The following is a 22,989-nucleotide window of genomic DNA, read 5'->3' on the forward strand; positions in this document are numbered from 1 at the left end:
CAGGGAGAGCTGGAAAGTGGCAGCTCCGGATGGGGCAGCAAGCCTGGAGCCCTTCCAAGCACAGGCTGTTTTGCACAAGCAAGAACCCCTGGGGAAATGGAGCCAAGGGGAGAGCAGAGCTCGCTCCCGCTCCAAACTTGCAATGGGCAAGAGAGCCAGAGAGAGCCAGGGCACGAGTGGCGCCTTGGAGGTGCAAGAGCAGCAGGCAAGGACTGAGCCAAAAGGGTCCGGAGGAGCCCTGACAAGGGGCTGTGCTCAGTGCTACAGAGGAAAAGCAGCAAACCCCGGGGGCCACCCTGGGGGCCCGCCCTGGGAGTCTAGAAAGCTTCCTCCCCCCGGACGCGGGGCACAAGGGCCACCTTTGTGGAGCACGAGCAGCAGGCACCTAGCCAAAATGGCCCAAAGGAGCCCTGGCAAGGGACCGAGCTCAGTGATGCAGAGGAAGGCAAAAAACCCCCGGGGACACTTGCTAGCCCACCGTGGGGGAAAAAAAAGCCTTCCTCCCCCCAGCTGTAGGGCACAAGAGGCCATCTTCCTGGTGCATGAGCAGCAGGCAGGAACCTCGCCAAAATGGACCGGAGGAGCCCTGACAAGTGGTCATGCTCAATGCTGCAGAGGAAGGCAAAAAACCCCCGGGGACCAGTGCCAATCTGCCCCGGGGGAAAATTCCTTCCTGACCCCAGAGCTGGCGATCGGCTGTTCCCTGAGCATGCGAGCAAGACCTGCCTCCTCGTCCCACAGGCTGGTCATGCCTCCCAGGAGATGCCCAAGCCCTATTCTCCCTCAACCTGGCACCATCTCAGGGGCTTCCGAGAGTGGCCAAATGCCCCCAGCCTGATGGCCCTTGGGGGCAAGAATCCTTCCCACGCCTGGCAGGGCACCAGTGGCTGCTCCAAAGCACTGGGACCCCTGGCAATACCTGTGCATCCCATTTCTTACAGCTGCTGCCCCTGGCTCCACAGGGGATGAGGATGGCGAGCTCTGCAGTGCTCCTCAAGAAGGCATTCCCTTGGTCTTGCCTCTGCTATCCGGCTGAAAAGAATTTCCGTCCCTCAGATGAGCTTTGAAGGTGGCCCTACCAGGAGCTGGCCTTGCAGCGGGGAACCTCCAGCAGCCTCGTCCAGCCTCCTCCGGTCTTCCTCCCTCAGCACCCTCCAAGTAATTCCACCGCCTCCTCAAGGACTTCCTCTCAGATGTCTTTGGGCTGCCCCCGGGCCAGCTCTGGCAGCGGGACACGGGAGGATGCTCCCTCTTATGCTGCCCCGGGGCATTGTGACTGCTGCGTTGCCGGGTGGTGGCACTGTGACATGGCGGTGATGGGGGCCCCCCCATGCGCAGCCCCGCCCACAGCCCCTCCACCCAGCATCCTTTGGAGGAAGGCCTTTGGGGTGCTGGCCCGGAGGCAGTCCCTGTGCCCAGGAGGCCCAGGGGGCTGTCCCTGCCCTTGGGACATCTTTGTCCTTGCACTTCAGTAGCTCCTTTCCTCCTCTGGCCTTCACCCTTGGTATCTTTCTTGAAAGTGATGGCAGCCCTCTCAGCCTTTGTCTTGCTCCTTCTAGTCGTCTTCATCTGTAGGCCCTCCATGCCCCTAATACACTGCTTAGTCTTTGTTTACCTTCATCCCACACGGAATTTGTCTGTCTTGAAACTGAGGAACGAGGAAGGTCCCTAGTGGTACCGGTGACTTCTCACCAGGGCTTTGCACAATGCTTGTCTTTCCTATGGAAAGGCTTGTAGCGCTTAAGAAATCTCTTTTGCGTTTGTTACAGAGGGTGTTTAGGAATTTGCTGGTGTTTATTAACGTTAGTAAGTGTCTAGTTTGGGGGGTTACCTGTTGTATTACTACTGTGGATCTTGATTGCAACACTTCACCGATTGCTGCTTAATTTCATGTTGTTGACAGATCAATAAAGCGCTTCGATCCCAATTTGGTTTGAGCCGCGTGGACTGAGCAGGCTTTCCCTGCAACACTCGCGAAAAACAAGTAACTGACTCAGTTGTGCAGATCAGTTTAAAAAACCTCAGCCAAATACCACTGAAGGAAAGGGTACTGTACAGAGAGAGGGTAGAGATTGGGAGATTGACAACAAATCACCCCAGGAAGTTTGTTCACATCCTTGAAATGCAGGACTGTTGGTCCCTCTCCCAGAAGCCTTATTTCTTGAGCGGTCTATCAGGGGACAAGGGAAAGCCACCGAGTTTGGTATTGGAGATGTTGCTGTAGGCTGCAGAAGACAGCCCCAGCTGGCTTCCTATCTGAAATGAGGACATTTTTGTGTCTGTCCAAACAAACTGTTCTTTTAGGCAAAACACCATTATTCACAGCGAAAACAACAGTAGAAAATGCTACTGCCTCTGCCCACTCCTGGTACAAAACGAGCATAATCACCTCTTAGAAACAACCAGCAAAAAATAATACACACACACACACACACACACACACACACCCCTGTGTCTATCTCTACACCTGTCTCCCGGGTTAGTGCAAACAGACCCTCACATCACAGCAGTACCGGTAAGGCCAATGGAGGGCAGGTGCTGAGGACACCAGTTCGAAACAGCAGAGCTGCAGCCAGGGCAAAGGGAGACAAGCTGGAGGGAACCGCAGCAGCAATGCTCTTGCAAGAGCTGTTCATAAGCAAAGGCAGGAAACAGGAGAAGCCGTGAAGGGACGGCTTGTTGCCGATTCACACGATGTCCTGAGTTGGTACCGAAAGGGAAGGGTGGGCTCTAGAAGTAAAGGATCAAGAAACAGTGACCTCCCTAGCCGGGAGAAGAGCCGGGCCGTGGGGGAAAGGAGGCGATGGACTGAAACCTCTTCTCTGTGTTAGAGAAACACATGGCGTGCTCAGTAAAGGGCCGTACTGATGAGTTCTGCTCTGCCGGGCAAAGGACCGGTGTCCTTTGGCACTGGCTGGCATGTCCATTCATGGGCCCCAATGTCAGCCCCATATCAACGGTCTCTTGACAGAGAGAGCAGTCTTCACAGCCTGTAACAGCCCAGGAGCTGCTAGAGCACCTGTCGCTGTCATAGCTACCCACAGACTCACACCACAAATATCAAAAGCGGGGACTTGCAGCGGTTTCTGCGGCATAGGCTACATTTCAGAAAGCTTTCCAGGTACCACCTGTTCTCCTGACCACAAAAACCACCTCTCTTCTTACCATTCCTGCCAACATCTGTGTTACGCTGATGCCGCGCACTGATACATGCAGATAATGCATTAAATTACTACAAATGATCCCCTTTGTGATTGTTATAATTCACTGGGTTTACCTGTCAAGCTGGTGAGAAGTTGGGATACACATATCTCCTCTGCCTACATTCTTCCACCAGAAAACTCTACAGCGAGACCTAAACCATAAGCTTCAAGCATATAAACTCTGAAGTATCATGGCACTGAGTATATTTAAATATATTATGACCAATCTCTCATGATGACCCTTATTAGACCTTCCTGCTTGGAGGAATTCTGTGTACAGTGGCTAAACCCGATACCGATGAGAGAGAAACTAATTCCCCTACAAGGGAATGTGTCCTGTGAAGCATCTAAAGGGATCAAACCAAGGAAAGCGAGCCTTGGGAGGTCTGAAGTTTCAGCCTGAGTAAGCATGCAGGAAGGATAAACTCTTGTGTTGAATCTGCTGAGGTGAAAAGCTGAGCTGTGACTTGCATGAGAAGTGTGCTCCTGTGGACTTCTCTTCCTTGCTCTCCTCCCTTCAGGTAGAAATATTGTGAGAAAAAACCTCAGAAATTAAGCCCAAAAAGGAGCGTTTCAGTATGAAAAATGTTCATGCAAAACACCAATTTGCTTCAATACACATGTTCTGTCTGCGAACAGCTGCCTCCATATACATCATCACAAAATATCAAACCACTGCAGAAAACAAAAAGAAAAGGACCTGTAAGCATCAATGAAGCTTATAGTTCTGCTTCGTTAGGAGCGGGTTAGCTGATACTCAAAATAAAAATAAAAATAATGAGAAGCATAACCACGGTTGTCTTTCAGTCTGTAAAACCTCCTGCAAAGAAAGAGCTCTAACAAGTTAAACCAATTCTGAGTCGTGGATCTCAGGCCCAAGAGAAACCTTCGGCCCAATGAAGAAGATGATGGAAAAAGAGAAGGCAGTGTCTCAGTGCATGATTTGCCACAGTGCACAGCAGAGGCATTAGCAGAAAGAGACCACTTCTGATTGAAAGCATTTAATTTAGAAATGATTGAGGATGGGGAAAAAAAAATTACCGCCATCTTCTTTTCATTATGAATTCCCAGAGCAGACATGTGCGAACAAATACTCTCAGTTCTGGAATTTAAAATACCTTAAAGTTGGGAACAAGGTGGAGATTTGCTCATCTTCCCTCCAAAGACACATAATTCGTCTTTGCTCTGGATGGGCCATGGTGCTCCACTTACAATCCTGTGATATAACGTTGCATAAAGTCTCCACAACCTACCTTGAGATTAGAACTGTCTTTAGGATGATTTTGTAAAACTTCCTTGGATAAAATTAAGCAGTATCAACATAGTTGTACCTTAGAGAGCAAATTATCTTTGACCTCAGGACCTGGAGGAATGATGGAGAAGGTCATGCTGGGTGCTATTGAAAGGCTTTTAAAGAACAATGCAGTCATCAGGCACAGCCAACACGGGTTCACAAACGGAAAGTCCTGTCTAACTAATTTGATATCCTTCTGTGATAAGGTCACCCGCCTGGTGGGTGGTGGATGTAGTTTTCCTGGGTTTTGGTAAAGCTTTTGGTACTGTCCCTCACAGCATCCTTCTGGACAAGCTGTCCAGCTGTAAGATGAGCAGGTAGACGGTGCGCTGGGTGAAGAACTGGATGAAGGGCAGGGCTCAAAGGGTTGCAGTGAACGGGGCTACATCTGGCTGGCGACCAGTCACCAGCGGTGTTCCTCAGGGCTCAATTCTAGGGTCAGTTCTGTTCAATCTTTTTATCAGTGATCGGGAGGCAGGAGTTGAATGCACGGTTAGTAAGTTTGCTGATGATACTAAACTGGGAGGTGCTGCTGACTCTCTCGAGGGCCAAGAGGCCTTGCAGAGGGACCTGGATAGATTGGAGCATTGGGCAATCACCAATGACATAAAATTGAACAAGACCAAATGCCAGATTCTGCACCTGGGATGGAGTAACGGTGGGCACAAGTCTAAACTGGGAGAGGAGTGGCTGGAGAGCAGCCCTGCAGAAAGGGGTCTGGGGGTGCTGGTTGACAGGAGGCTCAACAGGAGTCAGCAGGGTGCCCTGGCAGCCAAGAGGGCAAACCGCATCCTGGGGTGCATCAAACACAGCATAACCAGCCGGTCAAAAGAGGTGATTATCCCGCTGTATTTAGCATTGGTGCGGCCTCACCTTGAGTATTGTGTGCGGTTCTGGGCCCCACCATTAAAAAGGATGTGAAGGTACTTGAATGAGTTGAAGAACAATGAGACCATTATTTGCCTGAAATGCCAGGGTTTTTTCAGCTCCAAAAACTCTTTCAAGGACACAAATCACAAAGGTTACAAAGGTTACAAAGGTTACAAGTGGAAACGGGATTTTATTTTATGCTATTTTACGTTATTTTTCTGAATCCGCTTCAGAGCCGATGCTCACAAGCATTAACCCAACGCCCACGTGGAGCCAGGAGCTGGCTGATGCATTCTTCAGTTTAGCTTGAAAAAACATGCCTTGCCGTCTGGCAAAGGAAAGCCACACAGACACAGAAAGCAGCAGCAGGAACACAGGCCAAGCAGTCCCTGTTTCCTGAAGAGTGAGAACTTGAAGAATGAGCATCCGTACCGACCACACACAAAAGACGACAACGACGAAGAAGAACAAGATGACGACGACGAAGAAGAAGAAGACGATGACGAAGAAGACGATGATCACGAAGAAGAAGACGACGAAGATGATGAAGAAGATGATGACGATAAAGATGACGACGACGAAGAAGACGACGACCATGAAGAAGAAGACAACGAAGTCGACGATGAAGAAGATGAAGAAAACGACGACGAAGAAGACGACGATGACGATGAAGAAGACGACGATGATGATGAAGAAGACGACGACGAAGACGACGATGACAAAGAAGAATAAGAAGATGATGACAAAGAATAAGAAGAAGAAGAAGAAGAAGAGGACAACAACAAAGAAGAAGATGACGACAAAGACAAAGACAATGACGAAGAAGACGATGAAGAAGATGAGGAAGAAGACGACGAAGACGAAGATGAAGACAACGATGACGACGAAAATGATGACGAAGAAGACGACAACAAGGAAGAAGACGACGACGACGAAGAAGAAGACGACGACGATGAAGAAGACGACGACGAGGAGGAAGAAGATGACGACGACGATGACGAAGAAGACGATGAAAAGGAAGAATAAGGAGACGACGACGAAGAACAAGAAGAAGAAGAGGACGACCACAAAGAAGACGACGACAACGAAGACGAAGACGACGAAGAAGATGAGGAAGAAGATAACGAAGACGAAGACGACGATGAAGACGATGACAAAGACGATGACGAGGAAGAAGACGACGATGAGGAAGAAGACGATGACAAAGAAGAATAAGAAGACGACGACGACGACGAAGAAGACGACGATGATGAAGAAGAAGAAGAAGAGGACGACCACAAAGAAGACGACAACAAAGAAGACGAAGACAACCACGAAGAAGACGACGAAGAAGACGAGGAAGAAGACAACAACGACGACAAAGACAAAGATGACAATGAAGAAGACTAAGAAGACAAAGACGATGACGAAGAAGACAAAGACGATGACGAAGAAGATGACGAAGATGATGACAAAGAAGAATAAGAAGACAATGAAGAAGACGACGACGAAGAAGCAGAAGAAGAAGACGACGACGAAGAAGACGACGATGAAGACAATGACAACAACGACGAAGAAGATGACGACAACCACGACAACGACAAAGAAGACGACGACGACGATGATGATGACAAAGAAGAAGAAGAAGGAGAAGGAGGAGGAGAAGGAGGAGGAGAAGGAGAAGAGGTGTGTGGTACCGCGGGGTATTTTCCAAAGTATGACACATATTGATGACAAGTATAGTTTTTGCCTTCCAAAACTTGCTCTGCTCTGCTTCTTGGCCAGTGGTGCACGAAAAGCGCTCTCGTGCCTGCCCTGCGCTTGCAATGCATGCAGGGAGAGCTGGAAAGTGGCAGCTCCGGATGGGGCAGCAAGCCTGGAGCCCTTCCAAGCACAGGCTGTTTTGCACAAGCAAGAACCCCTGGGGAAATGGAGCCAAGGGGAGAGCAGAGCTCGCTCCCGCTCCAAACTTGCAATGGGCAAGAGAGCCAGAGAGAGCCAGGGCACGAGTGGCGCCTTGGAGGTGCAAGAGCAGCAGGCAAGGACTGAGCCAAAAGGGTCCAGAGGAGCCCTGACAAGGGGCTGTGCTCAGTGCTACAGAGGAAAAGCAGCAAACCCCGGGGGCCACCCTGGGGGCCCGCCCTGGGAGTCTAGAAAGCTTCCTCCCCCCGGACGCGGGGCACAAGGGCCACCTTTGTGGAGCACGAGCAGCAGGCACCTAGCCAAAATGGCCCAAAGGAGCCCTGGCAAGGGACCGAGCTCAGTGATGCAGAGGAAGGCAAAAAACCCCCGGGGACACTTGCTAGCCCACCGTGGGGGAAAAAAAGCCTTCCTCCCCCCAGCTGTAGGGCACAAGAGGCCATCTTCCTGGTGCATGAGCAGCAGGCAGGAACCTCGCCAAAATGGACCGGAGGAGCCCTGACAAGTGGTCATGCTCAATGCTGCAGAGGAAGGCAAAAAACCCCCGGGGACCAGTGCCAATCTGCCCCGGGGGAAAATTCCTTCCTGACCCCAGAGCTGGCGATCGGCTGTTCCCTGAGCATGCGAGCAAGACCTGCCTCCTCGTCCCACAGGCTGGTCATGCCTCCCGGGAGATGCCCAAGCCCTATTCTCCCTCAACCTGGCACCATCTCAGGGGCTTCCGAGAGTGGCCAAATGCCCCCAGCCTGATGGCCCTTGGGGGCAAGAATCCTTCCCACGCCTGGCAGGGCACCAGTGGCTGCTCCAAAGCACTGGGACCCCTGGCAATACCTGTGCATCCCATTTCTTACAGCTGCTGCCCCTGGCTCCACAGGGGATGAGGATGGCGAGCTCTGCAGTGCTCCTCAAGAAGGCATTCCCTTGGTCTTGCCTCTGCTATCCGGCTGAAAAGAATTTCCGTCCCTCAGATGAGCTTTGAAGGTGGCCCTGCCAGGAGCTGGCCTTGCAGCGGGGAACCTCCAGCAGCCTCGTCCAGCCTCCTCCGGTCTTCCTCCCTCAGCACCCTCCAAGTAATTCCACCGCCTCCTCAAGGACTTCCTCTCAGATGTCTTTGGGCTGCCCCCGGGCCAGCTCTGGCAGCGGGACACGGGAGGATGCTCCCTCTTATGCTGCCCCGGGGCATTGTGACTGCTGCGTTGCCGGGTGGTGGCACTGTGACATGGCGGTGATGGGGGACCCCCCATGCGCAGCCCCGCCCACAGCCCCTCCACCCAGCATCCTTTGGAGGAAGGCCTTTGGGGTGCTGGCCCGGAGGCAGTCCCTGTGCCCAGGAGGCCCAGGGGGCTGTCCCTGCCCTTGGGACATCTTTGTCCTTGCACTTCAGTAGCTCCTTTCCTCCTTTGGCCTTCACCCTTGGTATCTTTCTTGAAAGTGATGGCAGCCCTCTCAGCCTTTGTCTTGCTCCTTCTAGTCGTCTTCATCTGTAGGCCCTCCATGCCCCTAATACACTGCTTAGTCTTTGTTTACCTTCATCCCACACGGAATTTGTCTGTCTTGAAACTGAGGAACGAGGAAGGTCCCTAGTGGTACCGGTGACTTCTCACCAGGGCTTTGCACAATGCTTGTCTTTCCTATGGAAAGGCTTGTAGCGCTTAAGAAATCTCTTTTGCGTTTGTTACAGAGGGTGTTTAGGAATTTGCTGGTGTTTATTAACGTTAGTAAGTGTCTAGTTTGGGGGGTTACCTGTTGTATTACTACTGTGGATCTTGATTGCAACACTTCACCGATTGCTGCTTAATTTCATGTTGTTGACAGATCAATAAAGCGCTTCGATCCCAATTTGGTTTGAGCCGCGTGGACTGAGCAGGCTTTCCCTGCAACACTCGCGAAAAACAAGTAACTGACTCAGTTGTGCAGATCAGTTTAAAAAACCTCAGCCAAATACCACTGAAGGAAAGGGTACTGTACAGAGAGAGGGTAGAGATTGGGAGATTGACAACAAATCACCCCAGGAAGTTTGTTCACATCCTTGAAATGCAGGACTGTTGGTCCCTCTCCCAGAAGCCTTATTTCTTGAGCGGTCTATCAGGGGACAAGGGAAAGCCACCGAGTTTGGTATTGGAGATGTTGCTGTAGGCTGCAGAAGACAGCCCCAGCTGGCTTCCTATCTGAAATGAGGACATTTTTGTGTCTGTCCAAACAAACTGTTCTTTTAGGCAAAACACCATTATTCACAGCGAAAACAACAGTAGAAAATGCTACTGCCTCTGCCCACTCCTGGTACAAAACGAGCATAATCACCTCTTAGAAACAACCAGCAAAAAATAATACACACACACACACACACACACACACACCCCTGTGTCTATCTCTACACCTGTCTCCCGGGTTAGTGCAAACAGACCCTCACATCACAGCAGTACCGGTAAGGCCAATGGAGGGCAGGTGCTGAGGACACCAGTTCGAAACAGCAGAGCTGCAGCCAGGGCAAAGGGAGACAAGCTGGAGGGAACCGCAGCAGCAATGCTCTTGCAAGAGCTGTTCATAAGCAAAGGCAGGAAACAGGAGAAGCCGTGAAGGGACGGCTTGTTGCCGATTCACACGATGTCCTGAGTTGGTACCGAAAGGGAAGGGTGGGCTCTAGAAGTAAAGGATCAAGAAACAGTGACCTCCCTAGCCGGGAGAAGAGCCGGGCCGTGGGGGAAAGGAGGCGATGGACTGAAACCTCTTCTCTGTGTTAGAGAAACACATGGCGTGCTCAGTAAAGGGCCGTACTGATGGGTTCTGCTCTGCCGGGCAAAGGACCGGTGTCCTTTGGCACTGGCTGGCATGTCCATTCATGGGCCCCAATGTCAGCCCCATATCAACGGTCTCTTGACAGAGAGAGCAGTCTTCACAGCCTGTAACAGCCCAGGAGCTGCTAGAGCACCTGTCGCTGTCATAGCTACCCACAGACTCACACCACAAATATCAAAAGCGGGGACTTGCAGCGGTTTCTGCGGCATAGGCTACATTTCAGAAAGCTTTCCAGGTACCACCTGTTCTCCTGACCACAAAAACCACCTCTCTTCTTACCATTCCTGCCAACATCTGTGTTACGCTGATGCCGCGCACTGATACATGCAGATAATGCATTAAATTACTACAAATGATCCCCTTTGTGATTGTTATAATTCACTGGGTTTACCCGTCAAGCTGGTGAGAAGTTGGGATACACATATCTCCTCTGCCTACATTCTTCCACCAGAAAACTCTACAGCGAGACCTAAACCATAAGCTTCAAGCATATAAACTCTGAAGTATCATGGCACTGAGTATATTTAAATATATTATGACCAATCTCTCATGATGACCCTTATTAGACCTTCCTGCTTGGAGGAATTCTGTGTACAGTGGCTAAACCCGATACCGATGAGAGAGAAACTAATTCCCCTACAAGGGAATGTGTCCTGTGAAGCATCTAAAGGGATCAAACCAAGGAAAGCGAGCCTTGGGAGGTCTGAAGTTTCAGCCTGAGTAAGCATGCAGGAAGGATAAACTCTTGTGTTGAATCTGCTGAGGTGAAAAGCTGAGCTGTGACTTGCATGAGAAGTGTGCTCCTGTGGACTTCTCTTCCTTGCTCTCCTCCCTTCAGGTAGAAATATTGTGAGAAAAAACCTCAGAAGTTAAGCCCAAAAAGGAGCGTTTCAGTATGAAAAATGTTCATGCAAAACACCAATTTGCTTCAATACACATGTTCTGTCTGCGAACAGCTGCCTCCATATACATCATCACAAAATATCAAACCACTGCAGAAAACAAAAAGAAAAGGAATACACCTGTAAGCATCAATGAAGCTTATAGTTCTGCTTCGTTAGGAGCGGGTTAGCTGATACTCAAAATAAAAATAAAAATAATGAGAAGCATAACCACGGTTGTCTTTCAGTCTGTAAAACCTCCTGCAAAGAAAGAGCTCTAACAAGTTAAACCAATTCTGAGTCGTGGATCTCAGGCCCAAGAGAAACCTTCGGCCCAATGAAGAAGATGATGGAAAAAGAGAAGGCAGTGTCTCAGTGCATGATTTGCCACAGTGCACAGCAGAGGCATTAGCAGAAAGAGACCACTTCTGATTGAAAGCATTTAATTTAGAAATGATTGAGGATGGGGAAAAAAAAATTACCGCCATCTTCTTTTCATTATGAATTCCCAGAGCAGACATGTGCGAACAAATACTCTCAGTTCTGGAATTTAAAATACCTTAAAGTTGGGAACAAGGTGGAGATTTGCTCATCTTCCCTCCAAAGACACATAATTCGTCTTTGCTCTGGATGGGCCATGGTGCTCCACTTACAATCCTGTGATACAACGTTGCATAAAGTCTCCACAACCTACCTTGAGATTAGAACTGTCTTTAGGATGATTTTGTAAAACTTCCTTGGATAAAATTAAGCAGTATCAACATAGTTGTACCTTAGAGAGCAAATTATCTTTGACCTCAGGACCTGGAGGAATGATGGAGAAGGTCATGCTGGGTGCTATTGAAAGGCTTTTAAAGAACAATGCAGTCATCAGGCACAGCCAACACGGGTTCACAAACGGAAAGTCCTGTCTAACTAATTTGATATCCTTCTGTGATAAGGTCACCCGCCTGGTGGGTGGTGGATGTAGTTTTCCTGGGTTTTGGTAAAGCTTTTGGTACTGTCCCTCACAGCATCCTTCTGGACAAGTTGTCCAGCTGTAAGATGAGCAGGTAGACGGTGCGCTGGGTGAAGAACTGGATGAAGGGCAGGGCTCAAAGGGTTGCAGTGAACGGGGCTACATCTGGCTGGCGACCAGTCACCAGCGGTGTTCCTCAGGGCTCAATTCTAGGGTCAGTTCTGTTCAATCTTTTTATCAGTGATCGGGAGGCAGGAGTTGAATGCACGGTTAGTAAGTTTGCTGATGATACTAAACTGGGAGGTGCTGCTGACTCTCTCGAGGGCCAAGAGGCCTTGCAGAGGGACCTGGATAGATTGAAGCATTGGGCAATCACCAATGACATAAAACTGAACAAGACCAAATGCCAGATTCTGCACCTGGGATGGAGTAACGGTGGGCACAAGTCTAAACTGGGAGAGGAGTGGCTGGAGAGCAGCCCTGCAGAAAGGGGTCTGGGGGTGCTGGTTGACAGGAGGCTCAACAGGAGTCAGCAGGGTGCCCTGGCAGCCAAGAGGGCAAACCGCATCCTGGGGTGCATCAAACACAGCATAACCAGCCGGTCAAAAGAGGTGATTATCCCGCTGTATTTAGCATTGGTGCGGCCTCACCTTGAGTACTGTGTGCGGTTCTGGGCCCCACCATTAAAAAGGATGTGAAGGTACTTGAATGAGTTGAAGAACAATGAGACCATTATTTGCCTGAAATGCCAGGGTTTTTTCAGCTCCAAAAACTCTTTCAAGGACACAAATCACAAAGGTTACAAAGGTTACAAAGGTTACAAGTGGAAACGGGATTTTATTTTATGCTATTTTACGTTATTTTTCTGAATCCGCTTCAGAGCCGATGCTCACAAGCATTAACCCAACGCCCACGTGGAGCCAGGAGCTGGCTGATGCATTCTTCAGTTTAGCTTGAAAAAACATGCCTTGCCGTCTGGCAAAGGAAAGCCACACAGACACAGAAAGCAGCAGCAGGAACACAGGCCAAGCAGTCCCTGTTTCCTGAAGAGTGAGAACTTGAAGAATGAGCATCCGTACCGACCACACACAAAAGACGACGACGACGAAGAAGAACAAGATGACGACGACGAAGAAGAAGAAGACGATGACGAAGAAGACGATGATCACGAAGAAGAAGACGACGAAGATGATGAAGAAGAAGATGATGACGATAAAGATGACGACGACGAAGAAGAAGACGACCATGAAGAAGAAGACAACGAAGTCGACGATGAAGAAGATGAAGAAAACGACGACGAAGAAGACGACGATGACGATGAAGAAGACGACGATGATGATGAAGAAGACGACGACGAAGACGACGATGACAAAGAAGAATAAGAAGATGATGACAAAGAAGAAGAAGAAGAAGAAGAAGAAGAGGACAACAACAAAGAAGAAGATGACGACAAAGACAAAGACAATGACGAAGAAGACGATGAAGAAGATGAGGAAGAAGACGACGAAGATGAAGATGAAGACAACGATGACGACGAAAATGATGACGAAGAAGACGACAACAAGGAAGAAGACGACGACGACGAAGAAGAAGACGACGACGACGAAGAAGACGACGACGAGGAGGAAGAAGATGACGACGACGATGACGAAGAAGACGATGAAAAGGAAGAATAAGGAGACGACGACGAAGAACAAGAAGAAGAAGAGGACGACCACAAAGAAGACGACGACAACGAAGACGAAGACGACGAAGAAGATGAGGAAGAAGATAACGAAGACGAAGACGACGATGAAGACGATGACGAAGACGATGACGAGGAAGAAGACGACGATGAGGAAGAAGACGATGACAAAGAAGAATAAGAAGACGACGACGACGACGAAGAAGACGACGATGATGAAGAAGAAGAAGAAGAGGACGACCACAAAGAAGACGACAACAAAGAAGACGAAGACAACCACGAAGAAGACGACGAAGAAGACGAGGAAGAAGACAACAACGACGACAAAGACAAAGATGACAATGAAGAAGACTAAGAAGACAAAGACGATGACGAAGAAGACAAAGACGATGACGAAGAAGATGATGAAGATGATGACAAAGAAGAATAAGAAGACAATGAAGAAGACGACGACGAAGAAGCAGAAGAAGAAGACGACGACGAAGAAGACGACGATGAAGACAATGACAACAACGACGAAGAAGATGACGACAACCACGACAACGACAAAGAAGACGACGACGACGATGATGATGACAAAGAAGAAGAAGAAGGAGAAGGAGGAGGAGAAGGAGGAGGAGAAGGAGAAGAGGTGTGTGGTACCGCGGGGTATTTTCCAAAGTATGACACATATTGATGACAAGTATAGTTTTTGCCTTCCAAAACTTGCTCTGCTCTGCTTCTTGGCCAGTGGTGCACGAAAAGCGCTCTCGTGCCTGCCCTGCGCTTGCAATGCATGCAGGGAGAGCTGGAAAGTGGCAGCTCCGGATGGGGCAGCAAGCCTGGAGCCCTTCCAAGCACAGGCTGTTTTGCACAAGCAAGAACCCCTGGGGAAATGGAGCCAAGGGGAGAGCAGAGCTCGCTCCCGCTCCAAACTTGCAATGGGCAAGAGAGCCAGAGAGAGCCAGGGCACGAGTGGCGCCTTGGAGGTGCAAGAGCAGCAGGCAAGGACTGAGCCAAAAGGGTCCAGAGGAGCCCTGACAAGGGGCTGTGCTCAGTGCTACAGAGGAAAAGCAGCAAACCCCGGGGGCCACCCTGGGGGCCCGCCCTGGGAGTCTAGAAAGCTTCCTCCCCCCGGACGCGGGGCACAAGGGCCACCTTTGTGGAGCACGAGCAGCAGGCACCTAGCCAAAATGGCCCAAAGGAGCCCTGGCAAGGGACCGAGCTCAGTGATGCAGAGGAAGGCAAAAAACCCCCGGGGACACTTGCTAGCCCACCGTGGGGGAAAAAAAGCCTTCCTCCCCCCAGCTGTAGGGCACAAGAGGCCATCTTCCTGGTGCATGAGCAGCAGGCAGGAACCTCGCCAAAATGGACCGGAGGAGCCCTGACAAGTGGTCATGCTCAATGCTGCAGAGGAAGGCAAAAAACCCCCGGGGACCAGTGCCAATCTGCCCCGGGGGAAAATTCCTTCCTGACCCCAGAGCTGGCGATCGGCTGTTCCCTGAGCATGCGAGCAAGACCTGCCTCCTCGTCCCACAGGCTGGTCATGCCTCCCGGGAGATGCCCAAGCCCTATTCTCCCTCAACCTGGCACCATCTCAGGGGCTTCCGAGAGTGGCCAAATGCCCCCAGCCTGATGGCCCTTGGGGGCAAGAATCCTTCCCACGCCTGGCAGGGCACCAGTGGCTGCTCCAAAGCACTGGGACCCCTGGCAATACCTGTGCATCCCATTTCTTACAGCTGCTGCCCCTGGCTCCACAGGGGATGAGGATGGCGAGCTCTGCAGTGCTCCTCAAGAAGGCATTCCCTTGGTCTTGCCTCTGCTATCCGGCTGAAAAGAATTTCCGTCCCTCAGATGAGCTTTGAAGGTGGCCCTGCCAGGAGCTGGCCTTGCAGCGGGGAACCTCCAGCAGCCTCGTCCAGCCTCCTCCGGTCTTCCTCCCTCAGCACCCTCCAAGTAATTCCACCGCCTCCTCAAGGACTTCCTCTCAGATGTCTTTGGGCTGCCCCCGGGCCAGCTCTGGCAGCGGGACACGGGAGGATGCTCCCTCTTATGCTGCCCCGGGGCATTGTGACTGCTGCGTTGCCGGGTGGTGGCACTGTGACATGGCGGTGATGGGGGCCCCCCCATGCGCAGCCCCGCCCACAGCCCCTCCACCCAGCATCCTTTGGAGGAAGGCCTTTGGGGTGCTGGCCCGGAGGCAGTCCCTGTGCCCAGGAGGCCCAGGGGGCTGTCCCTGCCCTTGGGACATCTTTGTCCTTGCACTTCAGTAGCTCCTTTCCTCCTCTGGCCTTCACCCTTGGTATCTTTCTTGAAAGTGATGGCAGCCCTCTCAGCCTTTGTCTTGCTCCTTCTAGTCGTCTTCATCTGTAGGCCCTCCATGCCCCTAATACACTGCTTAGTCTTTGTTTACCTTCATCCCACACGGAATTTGTCTGTCTTGAAACTGAGGAACGAGGAAGGTCCCTAGTGGTACCGGTGACTTCTCACCAGGGCTTTGCACAATGCTTGTCTTTCCTATGGAAAGGCTTGTAGCGCTTAAGAAATCTCTTTTGCGTTTGTTACAGAGGGTGTTTAGGAATTTGCTGGTGTTTATTAACGTTAGTAAGTGTCTAGTTTGGGGGGTTACCTGTTGTATTACTACTGTGGATCTTGATTGCAACACTTCACCGATTGCTGCTTAATTTCATGTTGTTGACAGATCAATAAAGCGCTTCGATCCCAATTTGGTTTGAGCCGCGTGGACTGAGCAGGCTTTCCCTGCAACACTCGCGAAAAACAAGTAACTGACTCAGTTGTGCAGATCAGTTTAAAAAACCTCAGCCAAATACCACTGAAGGAAAGGGTACTGTACAGAGAGAGGGTAGAGATTGGGAGATTGACAACAAATCACCCCAGGAAGTTTGTTCACATCCTTGAAATGCAGGACTGTTGGTCCCTCTCCCAGAAGCCTTATTTCTTGAGCGGTCTATCAGGGGACAAGGGAAAGCCACCGAGTTTGGTATTGGAGATGTTGCTGTAGGCTGCAGAAGACAGCCCCAGCTGGCTTCCTATCTGAAATGAGGACATTTTTGTGTCTGTCCAAACAAACTGTTCTTTTAGGCAAAACACCATTATTCACAGCGAAAACAACAGTAGAAAATGCTACTGCCTCTGCCCACTCCTGGTACAAAACGAGCATAATCACCTCTTAGAAACAACCAGCAAAAAATAATACACACACACACACACACACACACACACACACACCCCTGTGTCTATCTCTACACCTGTCTCCCGGGTTAGTGCAAACAGACCCTCACATCACAGCAGTACCGGTAAGGCCAATGGAGGGCAGGTGCTGAGGACACCAGTTCGAAACAGCAGAGCTGCAGCCAGGGCAAAGGGAGACAAGCTGGAGGGAACCGCAGCAGCAATGCTCTTGCAAGAGCTGTTCATAAGCAAAGGCAGGAAACAGGAGAAGCCGTGAAGGGACGGCTTGTTGCCGATTCACACGATGTCCTGAGTTGGTACCGAAAGGGAAGGGTGGGCTCTAGAAGTAAAGGATCAAGAAACAGTGACCTCCCTAGCCGGGAGAAGAGCCGGGCCGTGGGGGAAAGGAGGCGATGGACTGAAACCTCTTCTCTGTGTTAGAGAAACACATGGCGTGCTCAGTAAAGGGCCGTACTGATGGGTTCTGCTCTGCCGGGCAAAGGACCGGTGTCCTTTGGCACTGGCTGGCATGTCCATTCATGGGCCCCAATGTCAGCCCCATATCAACGGTCTCTTGACAGAGAGAGCAGTCTTCACAGCCTGTAACAGCCCAGGAGCTGCTAGAGCACCTGTCGCTGTCATAGCTACCCACAGACTCACACCACAAATATCAAAAGCGGGGACTTGCAGCGGTTTCTGCGGCATAGGCTACATTTCAGAAAGCTTTCCAGGTACCACCTGTTCTCCTGACCACAAAAACCACCTCTCTTCTTACCATTCCTGCCAACATCTGTGTTACGCTGATGCCGCGCACTGATACATGCAGATAATGCATTAAATTACTACAAATGATCCCCTTTGTGATTGTTATAATTCACTGGGTTTACCCGTCAAGCTGGTGAGAAGTTGGGATACACATATCTCCTCTGCCTACATTCTTCCACCAGAAAACTCTACAGCGAGACCTAAACCATAAGCTTCAAGCATATAAACTCTGAAGTATCATGGCACTGAGTATATTTAAATATATTATGACCAATCTCTCATGATGACCCTTATTAGACCTTCCTGCTTGGAGGAATTCTGTGTACAGTGGCTAAACCCGATACCGATGAGAGAGAAACTAATTCCCCTACAAGGGAATGTGTCCTGTGAAGCATCTAAAGGGATCAAACCAAGGAAAGCGAGCCTTGGGAGGTCTGAAGTTTCAGCCTGAGTAAGCATGCAGGAAGGATAAACTCTTGTGTTGAATCTGCTGAGGTGAAAAGCTGAGCTGTGACTTGCATGAGAAGTGTGCTCCTGTGGACTTCTCTTCCTTGCTCTCCTCCCTTCAGGTAGAAATATTGTGAGAAAAAACCTCAGAAGTTAAGCCCAAAAAGGAGCGTTTCAGTATGAAAAATGTTCATGCAAAACACCAATTTGCTTCAATACACATGTTCTGTCTGCGAACAGCTGCCTCCATATACATCATCACAAAATATCAAACCACTGCAGAAAACAAAAAGAAAAGGAATACACCTGTAAGCATCAATGAAGCTTATAGTTCTGCTTCGTTAGGAGCGGGTTAGCTGATACTCAAAATAAAAATAAAAATAATGAGAAGCATAACCACGGTTGTCTTTCAGTCTGTAAAACCTCCTGCAAAGAAAGAGCTCTAACAAGTTAAACCAATTCTGAGTCGTGGATCTCAGGCCCAAGAGAAACCTTCGGCCCAATGAAGAAGATGATGGAAAAAGAGAAGGCAGTGTCTCAGTGCATGATTTGCCACAGTGCACAGCAGAGGCATTAGCAGAAAGAGACCACTTCTGATTGAAAGCATTTAATTTAGAAATGATTGAGGATGGGGAAAAAAAAATTACCGCCATCTTCTTTTCATTATGAATTCCCAGAGCAGACATGTGCGAACAAATACTCTCAGTTCTGGAATTTAAAATACCTTAAAGTTGGGAACAAGGTGGAGATTTGCTCATCTTCCCTCCAAAGACACATAATTCGTCTTTGCTCTGGATGGGCCATGGTGCTCCACTTACAATCCTGTGATACAACGTTGCATAAAGTCTCCACAACCTACCTTGAGATTAGAACTGTCTTTAGGATGATTTTGTAAAACTTCCTTGGATAAAATTAAGCAGTATCAACATAGTTGTACCTTAGAGAGCAAATTATCTTTGACCTCAGGACCTGGAGGAATGATGGAGAAGGTCATGCTGGGTGCTATTGAAAGGCTTTTAAAGAACAATGCAGTCATCAGGCACAGCCAACACGGGTTCACAAACGGAAAGTCCTGTCTAACTAATTTGATATCCTTCTGTGATAAGGTCACCCGCCTGGTGGGTGGTGGATGTAGTTTTCCTGGGTTTTGGTAAAGCTTTTGGTACTGTCCCTCACAGCATCCTTCTGGACAAGTTGTCCAGCTGTAAGATGAGCAGGTAGACGGTGCGCTGGGTGAAGAACTGGATGAAGGGCAGGGCTCAAAGGGTTGCAGTGAACGGGGCTACATCTGGCTGGCGACCAGTCACCAGCGGTGTTCCTCAGGGCTCAATTCTAGGGTCAGTTCTGTTCAATCTTTTTATCAGTGATCGGGAGGCAGGAGTTGAATGCACGGTTAGTAAGTTTGCTGATGATACTAAACTGGGAGGTGCTGCTGACTCTCTCGAGGGCCAAGAGGCCTTGCAGAGGGACCTGGATAGATTGAAGCATTGGGCAATCACCAATGACATAAAACTGAACAAGACCAAATGCCAGATTCTGCACCTGGGATGGAGTAACGGTGGGCACAAGTCTAAACTGGGAGAGGAGTGGCTGGAGAGCAGCCCTGCAGAAAGGGGTCTGGGGGTGCTGGTTGACAGGAGGCTCAACAGGAGTCAGCAGGGTGCCCTGGCAGCCAAGAGGGCAAACCGCATCCTGGGGTGCATCAAACACAGCATAACCAGCCGGTCAAAAGAGGTGATTATCCCGCTGTATTTAGCATTGGTGCGGCCTCACTTTGAGTACTGTGTGCGGTTCTGGGCCCCACCATTAAAAAGGATGTGAAGGTACTTGAATGAGTTGAAGAACAATGAGACCATTATTTGCCTGAAATGCCAGGGTTTTTTCAGCTCCAAAAACTCTTTCAAGGACACAAATCACAAAGGTTACAAAGGTTACAAAGGTTACAAGTGGAAACGGGATTTTATTTTATGCTATTTTACGTTATTTTTCTGAATCCGCTTCAGAGCCGATGCTCACAAGCATTAACCCAACGCCCACGTGGAGCCAGGAGCTGGCTGATGCATTCTTCAGTTTAGCTTGAAAAAACATGCCTTGCCGTCTGGCAAAGGAAAGCCACACAGACACAGAAAGCAGCAGCAGGAACACAGGCCAAGCAGTCCCTGTTTCCTGAAGAGTGAGAACTTGAAGAATGAGCATCCGTACCGACCACACACAAAAGACGACGACGACGAAGAAGAACAAGATGACGACGACGAAGAAGAAGAAGACGATGACGAAGAAGACGATGATCACGAAGAAGAAGACGACGAAGATGATGAAGAAGAAGATGATGACGATAAAGATGACGACGACGAAGAAGAAGACGACCATGAAGAAGAAGACAACGAAGTCGACGATGAAGAAGATGAAGAAAACGACGACGAAGAAGACGACGATGACGATGAAGAAGACGACGATGATGATGAAGAAGACGACGACGAAGACGACGATGACAAAGAAGAATAAGAAGATGATGACAAAGAAGAAGAAGAAGAAGAAGAAGAAGAGGACAACAACAAAGAAGAAGATGACGACAAAGACAAAGACAATGACGAAGAAGACGATGAAGAAGATGAGGAAGAAGACGACGAAGATGAAGATGAAGACAACGATGACGACGAAAATGATGACGAAGAAGACGACAACAAGGAAGAAGACGACGACGACGAAGAAGAAGACGACGACGACGAAGAAGACGACGACGAGGAGGAAGAAGATGACGACGACGATGACGAAGAAGACGATGAAAAGGAAGAATAAGGAGACGACGACGAAGAACAAGAAGAAGAAGAGGACGACCACAAAGAAGACGACGACAACGAAGACGAAGACGACGAAGAAGATGAGGAAGAAGATAACGAAGACGAAGACGACGATGAAGACGATGACGAAGACGATGACGAGGAAGAAGACGACGATGAGGAAGAAGACGATGACAAAGAAGAATAAGAAGACGACGACGACGACGAAGAAGACGACGATGATGAAGAAGAAGAAGAAGAGGACGACCACAAAGAAGACGACAACAAAGAAGACGAAGACAACCACGAAGAAGACGACGAAGAAGACGAGGAAGAAGACAACAACGACGACAAAGACGAAGATGACAATGAAGAAGACTAAGAAGACAAAGACGATGACGAAGAAGACAAAGACGATGACGAAGAAGATGACGAAGATGATGACAAAGAAGAATAAGAAGACAATGAAGAAGACGACGACGAAGAAGCAGAAGAAGAAGACGACGACGAAGAAGACGACGATGAAGACAATGACAACAACGACGAAGAAGATGACGACAACCACGACAACGACAAAGAAGACGACGACGACGATGATGATGACAAAGAAGAAGAAGAAGGAGAAGGAGGAGGAGAAGGAGGAGGAGAAGGAGAAGAGGTGTGTGGTACCGCGGGGTATTTTCCAAAGTATGACACATATTGATGACAAGTATAGTTTTTGCCTTCCAAAACTTGCTCTGCTCTGCTTCTTGGCCAGTGGTGCACGAAAAGCGCTCTCGTGCCTGCCCTGCGCTTGCAATGCATGCAGGGAGAGCTGGAAAGTGGCAGCTCCGGATGGGGCAGCAAGCCTGGAGCCCTTCCAAGCACAGGCTGTTTTGCACAAGCAAGAACCCCTGGGGAAATGGAGCCAAGGGGAGAGCAGAGCTCGCTCCCGCTCCAAACTTGCAACGGGCAAGAGAGCCAGAGAGAGCCAGGGCACGAGCGGCGCCTTGGAGGTGCAAGAGCAGCAGGCAAGGACTGAGCCAAAAGGGTCCAGAGGAGCCCTGACAAGGGGCTGTGCTCAGTGCTACAGAGGAAAAGCAGCAAACCCCGGGGGCCACCCTGGGGGCCCGCCCTGGGAGTCTAGAAAGCTTCCTCCCCCCGGACGCGGGGCACAAGGGCCACCTTTGTGGAGCACGAGCAGCAGGCACCTAGCCAAAATGGCCCAAAGGAGCCCTGGCAAGGGACCGAGCTCAGTGATGCAGAGGAAGGCAAAAAACCCCCGGGGACACTTGCTAGCCCACCGTGGGGGAAAAAAAGCCTTCCTCCCCCCAGCTGTAGGGCACAAGAGGCCATCTTCCTGGTGCATGAGCAGCAGGCAGGAACCTCGCCAAAATGGACCGGAGGAGCCCTGACAAGTGGTCATGCTCAATGCTGCAGAGGAAGGCAAAAAACCCCCGGGGACCAGTGCCAATCTGCCCCGGGGGAAAATTCCTTCCTGACCCCAGAGCTGGCGATCGGCTGTTCCCTGAGCATGCGAGCAAGACCTGCCTCCTCGTCCCACAGGCTGGTCATGCCTCCCAGGAGATGCCCAAGCCCTATTCTCCCTCAACCTGGCACCATCTCAGGGGCTTCCGAGAGTGGCCAAATGCCCCCAGCCTGATGGCCCTTGGGGGCAAGAATCCTTCCCACGCCTGGCAGGGCACCAGTGGCTGCTCCAAAGCACTGGGACCCCTGGCAATACCTGTGCATCCCATTTCTTACAGCTGCTGCCCCTGGCTCCACAGGGGATGAGGATGGCGAGCTCTGCAGTGCTCCTCAAGAAGGCATTCCCTTGGTCTTGCCTCTGCTATCCGGCTGAAAAGAATTTCCGTCCCTCAGATGAGCTTTGAAGGTGGCCCTGCCAGGAGCTGGCCTTGCAGCGGGGAACCTCCAGCAGCCTCGTCCAGCCTCCTCCGGTCTTCCTCCCTCAGCACCCTCCAAGTAATTCCACCGCCTCCTCAAGGACTTCCTCTCAGATGTCTTTGGGCTGCCCCCGGGCCAGCTCTGGCAGCGGGACACGGGAGGATGCTCCCTCTTATGCTGCCCCGGGGCATTGTGACTGCTGCGTTGCCGGGTGGTGGCACTGTGACATGGCGGTGATGGGGGCCCCCCCATGCGCAGCCCCGCCCACAGCCCCTCCACCCAGCATCCTTTGGAGGAAGGCCTTTGGGGTGCTGGCCCGGAGGCAGTCCCTGTGCCCAGGAGGCCCAGGGGGCTGTC

The sequence above is a fragment of the Aptenodytes patagonicus genome, chromosome 2, assembly GCF_965638725.1.
Source record: "Aptenodytes patagonicus chromosome 2, bAptPat1.pri.cur, whole genome shotgun sequence".
Classification (NCBI taxonomy): Eukaryota; Metazoa; Chordata; class Aves; order Sphenisciformes; family Spheniscidae; genus Aptenodytes; species Aptenodytes patagonicus.